We start from the raw sequence: 6,605 nt of genomic DNA, 5'->3' as shown, positions 1-6,605 counted from the left end.
ACATATTCATATATAAACACATATAAATTTGTACCTATTATGAATAAAGCTTCTATGAACCATTGAGTACAAGTGTTTCAGTGGACATATGTTTTTATTGCTTTTTGATAAATCCAGGAGTGAGATTGCTGGATCATATGGTAAGTATATATCTAATTATATAAGAAACTCCCAAACAGTTTTCCAAAGTGGCTATACTACTTGGCAGCAGCGTATGAACTCCAGTTGCTCCACATCCTTGCCAACACTTGATATTGTAAGTCTTTTTAAGTTTAGCTATTCTAGTGGCATCTTATTTTGGTGTAAATTTGCATTTCCTTGATGTTTAATGATATGGAGCATCTTTCCATATGTTTATTTGCATTGATAAATACCTTCTTCAGTCAAGTGTCTCTTCAAATCTTTTGTCCTTTTTTTTTGAGCCAAATTGTTAGTATTTGTATGGATTTGTGTATGTGTGTGTGTCTTTAAAAACATATTCTAGGCCAGGCACGGTGGCTTACGCCTGTAATCCCAGCACTTTGGGAGGCCAAGGTGGGTGGATCACGAGGTCAGGAGATTGAGACCATCCTGGCTAAAAGGGTGAAACCCCGTCTCTATTAAAAATACAAAAAAATTAGCTAGGCATGATGGCAGGCGCCTGTAGTCCCAGCTCTTTGGGAGGCTGAGGCAGGAGAATGGCATGAACCCGGGAGGCGGAGGTTGCAGTGAGCGAGATCGCGCCAACAACAGAGCAACAGAGCGAGACTTCGTCTCAAAAAAAAATAAATAAAAACATATTCTAGATGTAAGTCCTTTATATATGTTTTGCAAATATTTCCTCCCAGTCTGTGGCTTGCCTTTTCATTTTTTTAATTATGTAATTTGGAGAGCGGAATTTTTTAATTTTGCAGAAGTTCAGTTTATCAATTTTTTCTTCTATGGTTTATGCTTTTCCAAAGGTTTTAGAAGTTTTTCCCTAACAAGGTCATGAATATTTTTGTTTATGTTTACTTCTAGAAGTTTTGTAGTTTTTTTTTTTTTTTTTTGTGAGCCAAAGATTTATTTATTCATTTCTTGCATTTGAAGTACTCTTTGACAACATCCTTGGCCTGAGACTCCTTTCCATATTCCTTAACTACTACACAACTGCAACCAACCACTTTACGGGGTTTCCCCTCTCTGTCAATTTTTACAGAGGCCTACCCATTCTTCTAGTTTCTGTTGTCATCAACCTTAATTAGGTTGATCTGTGTTCAGCACAAAGGGCCTCCACCAACTTGACATACATAGGCTCATCACAGTTGGATGCAAGCACACAAAGATGGGCTTGGCGCTTGTCTAAGGCTTTGGCAGCTTCGCGAATTCCATGTGCTAGGCCATCGTGGATGAGGGCGGTCTTCAGCACTTCTTGTAAAGCAGTATTAACGTCCATTACACCTCTAGCAGCAATGCCTTCCTCGGCCATGGCGGTGGGTTACGGGTGAAGCGGAATGTCGAACGCACCCAAGCCTCCGCCTCCGCGCGACTCCGCGGCGGCAGGGAAAGAGCAAGTTTTGTAGTTTTAGCTCTGACATTTAAGTCTGTCATTCACTCTGAGTTAACCTTTGTATGTGTTATGAGGGCAAAGGTTAAGCTTCATATTTTTGCACATGGATATTCAATTGTTGAAAAGACTATCCTTTCTCCATTGAGTAATTTTGGCATATTTATCCAATTTCAATTGACTGTGTAGATGGATATATTTCTGGACCCTGTATTGTTTCATTGATCTGTATCTCTGTGCTTACATAAATACCACACTGCCTTGATTACTGTAACTTTATAGTGAGTCTTGAAATTACTTTGTTCTTTTTCAAAATGTTTTTTTTTACTCCAGGCCCTTTGCATTTTTTTTTTTTAAAAACAAATCTTTATTGTGTAGAAATACATATTTAAAAAATCCCCTTCAAAAGATGCTATTCACTCATTTCCCCATTTCCTCTTCTTCCACACCTCTGATATAAAGGCCATTATTACACCTTATTAAAACTTCACCTAGAAGTCCAGGCAATGCATCATTTATGAATTCTGTATCTGCAAGCTGCCTGTTCATATAGCCATCTGCAGATACCAGGTAGCCCTTATACTCCATTCCCACTTAAGCTTCACCATCACTGGCTCTCCTGTTAATCCACTGAGGAAAGATTTGAGATTGCGGGGTAAACTCATCGTAACTAAAGGGAATGTTGTGGCCTCTTTGCCACCGACCTAGCTGCTACTCTCCTGTCCCTCCTAACTCAGCAGGTATTGCAGGTCCCGAACCATTGAGCTTCAAGAGAAATGGCTGCCAAATAGGAGTGTCACCCTTTGCATTTCTATTTGAATTTCAGGACTAGCTTATTAATTCTTACCAAAAAAACGCGGGGCAGGTGGGGGGTGCTGGTGGGGCATTGAATGGGATTACACTGACTCTATGGATTGATTTAGGAAGAGTTGACATCTTAACAATATTGAGTCCTTTGACCCATAAACACACTATATCTCTCCATTTATTTGAGTCTTTTAAAATTTCTCTCAAGTGTTCTGTAGTATTCAATATATTGATCTTGTACATATTTTGTTACATTATCCCTAAATATTTCCTTTTTGAGATACTATTGTAAATTGTACTTTTCTCATTTCAATTTCCACTTCTTTGCTAGTAATATAGAAATACAATTTATTTTTCTATATTAACTATCTTGTGACCTTAGAATATTTTACACAGATGATCACGTCTTAGAATAAAAATAGTTTTGCTTCCTTCTTTCTCATCTGTATGCCTTTTATTTATGTTTATCTTGCTTTATTGTACCGGCTAGTATACCAAGTACAAAGTGAAATAGAAGTGGTCAGAGGAAGCATCCTTACCTTGTGTTTAGGATCAGTGATATCTTCTTTTTCATTCCTGATCTTGGCAGTTTATGTCGTCTTCTCTGTCTCTCTCTCTCTTTTTTTGCTTATCAGTCTGGCTAGAGGTTTATTAATTTTATCTTTTCAAAGAACCAGCTTTTGATTTCATTGATTGTTTTCCAATTGTTTTTTATTTTGCTTTGTTTTATTCATTGATTTCTGATCTTTAGTGCATTTTCTTTCTTCTACTTTTTTGGGGTTCAATTTGTTCTTTTTCTAATTCTTAACGTGGCACTAAGACCACTGATTCAAGACCTTTCTTTTCTTCTAATATAAATATCTAATGCTAAAAAGTTCCCTATAGGCACCATTAGCTGCTTCTCACGTGTGTTTACATGTTGTGTTTTTGTTTTCATTCAGTTCAAGCTATTTTCTAATTTCCTGTGTGATTTCTTCGATCTGTGGCTATTGGAAGTGTGTCATTTAGGCCAGGCACAGTTGCTCACACCTGTAATCACAGCACTTTGGGAGGTCGAGGCAGGAGCATTATTGAGCCCAGGAGCTTGAGACCAGCCTGGGCAAAACAGGGAGACCATGTCTCTACAGAAAAACAAACAAACAAAACAACAACAACAACAACAACAACAAAAACCTGGACATGGGGGCACACATTTGTGGTCCTGGCTATTCAGGAGACTGAGGTAGAAGGATTTCTTGAGCCTGGGAGGTTGAGGGTGTAGGGAGCTGTGATTGTGCCACTGTACTCCAGCCTAGGTGACAGAGTGAGACCCTGTCTCCAAAAAAAGAAAAATTAAAAGTGTGTCACTTAATTTTAAAATTTAAACATTTGAAATATCCCAAATATCTTGTTGACTTCTAACCTGATTTTATGGTGCCTAGATAAAATTACTTTCTTTTATTCAAATCCTTTTAAATGTATTGAGATTTGTTTTATGTCTATCTTGTAGAGGGTTCCATATATGTTTGACCAAAAAAATGTGTATTCTGCCTTTGCTACTGATATGTTCTCTATATGTTGTTTAGGTCAAGTTGATTGATAATGTTGTTCAAGGCCTCTATATACTTACTGATTTTCTAATTGTTTTATAAATTGATATTCCAAGAGAGGAGTATCAAAACACCAACTATAATTGTTCAACTGAATTGTTTATTTTGCATTCTCTACTGTCAGTTTTTACTTTCTGTGTTTTAGGGCTCTTTGCTAGGTGCATTTAGATTTATTATTGTTTATCTTCCTGATTTTGCCCCCATGGGGACATTTTGAAAAGTCTGGAGACATTTTTGGTTGTTGTAACTGGGGAAATGCTGCTGGCACCTAGTAGCTAGAAGCCAGAGATACTGCTTAACATTCTGCAATGCCTGGACAGGCTCTGAAACAAAGACTTAATCAGCTTACAATGTAGAGACTGAGGTCGAGAAACCAAGTTTCTTTTAATACTTAATACCTAAAGCTGTAGCAATTTTTAAATAATAAATGCTTCTCAGTTTTTGGTATGCCTTTGGTTCATTTTCAGATGCCTGAAATGTTTATTTTTATCAGTTTTTTCCGGTTTTATATTTGCTTTTGAAGAGGAGAATTTGCAGATCTCTTCATAACACCACGAAATGGAAGTCTGTCCATCATTTAACATTTAACCTGTTGGTGTCTTTATATTTAAAGTAAGTTTTTTTGTAGATAGCATTCAGTTGGATCTTTTTTTAAAAAATGCAATCTGAGGCCGGGCATGGTGGCTCACGCCTGTAATCCTAGCACTTTGGGAGGCTGAGGCAGGCAGATCATGAGGTCAGGAGATCGAGATCATCCTGGCTAACATGGTGAAACCTGGTCTCTACTAAAAAAATACAAAAAATTAGCCGGCGGGCAACCGTAGTCCCAGCTACTCGGGAGGCTGAGGCAAGAGAATGGCATGAACCCAGGAGGTGGAGCTTGCAGTGAGCCGAGATCATGCCACTGCACTCTAGCCTGGGCAACAGAGCAAAACTCCGTCTCAAAAAAAAAAAAAAAAAAAAAAAAAAAAGCAATCTGACAATGTCTGCCTTCTAATTGGGAATATTTAGACCATTTACATTTAATGTAATTATTGATAGAGTTAAGATTAAATCTATCTTGTTTTTGTTTTCTGTATTTTTCTTTTCTTACCCTTTTTTTGTGACTCTGTTTTATCTTCATATTGGCTTATTAGCTACACCTGTTTATTTGATTTTAGCAACTGTTGTTTAAATATATGACTTTAACTCATCATAGTCACAGTATACCTTTAAATAATATTATACCACTTCATGTATATTACCTCACTTGTGTGTGTCTGTGTGTGTGTGTGTGAGCACCTAACAAGAGTATGCTTCCATTTCCTCCCTCCTGTCCCTTATGCTACTGTTGTGGTGCCTTTTTTCTTACACAAAAGTTATAAGCCTATAATATGTTGCTATTATTTTTGCTTTAAAGAGTTCATCATCTTTTAAAGAGATTGAGAATTAGAAAACATCTTTATTTACCACTTGTTTACGATTTCTGCTGCTTTGTGTAGATCAAATTTTCTATTAGGTATTATTTTCCTTCTGCCTGAAGAGCTTCTTGAACATTTCTTGTCATGTAAACTTGCTGCTGATGATTTCTCTCAGATTTTGTCTGAAAAAGTCTTTACTTCTTCCTTCACTTTCGAAAAATATTTTTATTAGCTTTAGAATTCTAGGTTGATGGTTTTTCTTTCAGTATTTTAAGAACTGGATGAGATAATGGCGTGACTTTTTTTTGAGACAGGGTCTCCCTCTGTCACCCAGGCTGGAGTGCATTAGCACCATCATGGCTTACTACAACCTTGAGCTCCTGGGCTCAAGCAGTCCTCCTGCCTCAGCGTCCCTCCCAAAGTGCTAGGATTACAGGTGTGAGCCAGTGCACCTGGCCAAGTAACTTCTTTAAACTCTTCAAGTCCCTGATTTTGTGCTAGGCTCCTTAAAGTTAAAATGTTAGACGAAACACCTGTCTTCTCAAGTTAACTGTTTTGTTACCTTTTCTCAGTAACAAAGTCTGATATTGCTCTTGGGCTTATGCCCATGTTTCCTGTCATTTTTTTTTTCTTCCCTTGTGGGGTTACACATTGGCCTATCAAGAGCCTTTGACTCTGAGCCTAATATTCCTCATGCTCCTGTGTTTCTCTATGCTCCTTACCAGCACACACATTCTCTTTTACTGACTCCTTCTAAGAGTAAGTTGGAGAGATTAGACCTCTCTGCTTCTTTCCTAGTGCTCTTTCCAGTGCTGTAAAGAGAACCTGGGCATTCGTCCAGAGAGATTTGAGGTTGAATTCCAACTTTCCATTTCCACCAGTTGTGTGCCCATAAGTAAATTATTTGAGTCTTAAGAGGCCATCTGTAAAATCTGAATAATAATAATATCTCTTAGAGTAGTTGGGAGGATTAAAGTAGGTAATATATGACAAATTCTTACACCATATTTGTCTCATAATATCAAATACTCGGCCGGGCGCGGTGGCTCAAGCCTGTAATCCCAGCACTTTGGGAGGCTGAGACGGGCGGATCACTAGGTCAGGAGATCGAGACCATCCTGGCTAACACGGTGAAACCCCGTCTCTACTAAAAAATACAAAAAACTAGCCGGGCGAGGTGGCAGGCGCCTGTAGTCCCAGCTACAGGAGGCTGAGACAGGAGAATGGCCCGAACCCGGGAGGCGGAGCTTGCAGTGAGCTGAGATGCGGCCACTGCACTCCAGC

The 6,605-nt window shown here is 38.4% G+C and overlaps 2 pseudogenes; both read right to left on the bottom strand.

Moving 5' to 3' along the window:
• Positions 1–1,010: 1,010 nt before the first annotated feature.
• On the bottom strand, positions 1,011–1,529 carry LOC695920 (small ribosomal subunit protein eS12 pseudogene; annotated as a pseudogene).
• Positions 1,530–1,826: 297 nt separating this feature from the next.
• Positions 1,827–2,331, bottom strand: LOC144341259 (small nuclear ribonucleoprotein F pseudogene; annotated as a pseudogene).
• Positions 2,332–6,605: the final 4,274 nt, after the last annotated feature.

This window comes from Macaca mulatta, chromosome 1 (assembly GCF_049350105.2).
Source record: "Macaca mulatta isolate MMU2019108-1 chromosome 1, T2T-MMU8v2.0, whole genome shotgun sequence".
Classification (NCBI taxonomy): Eukaryota; Metazoa; Chordata; class Mammalia; order Primates; family Cercopithecidae; genus Macaca; species Macaca mulatta.
This window is presented reverse-complemented; position numbering and strand designations above follow the sequence as displayed.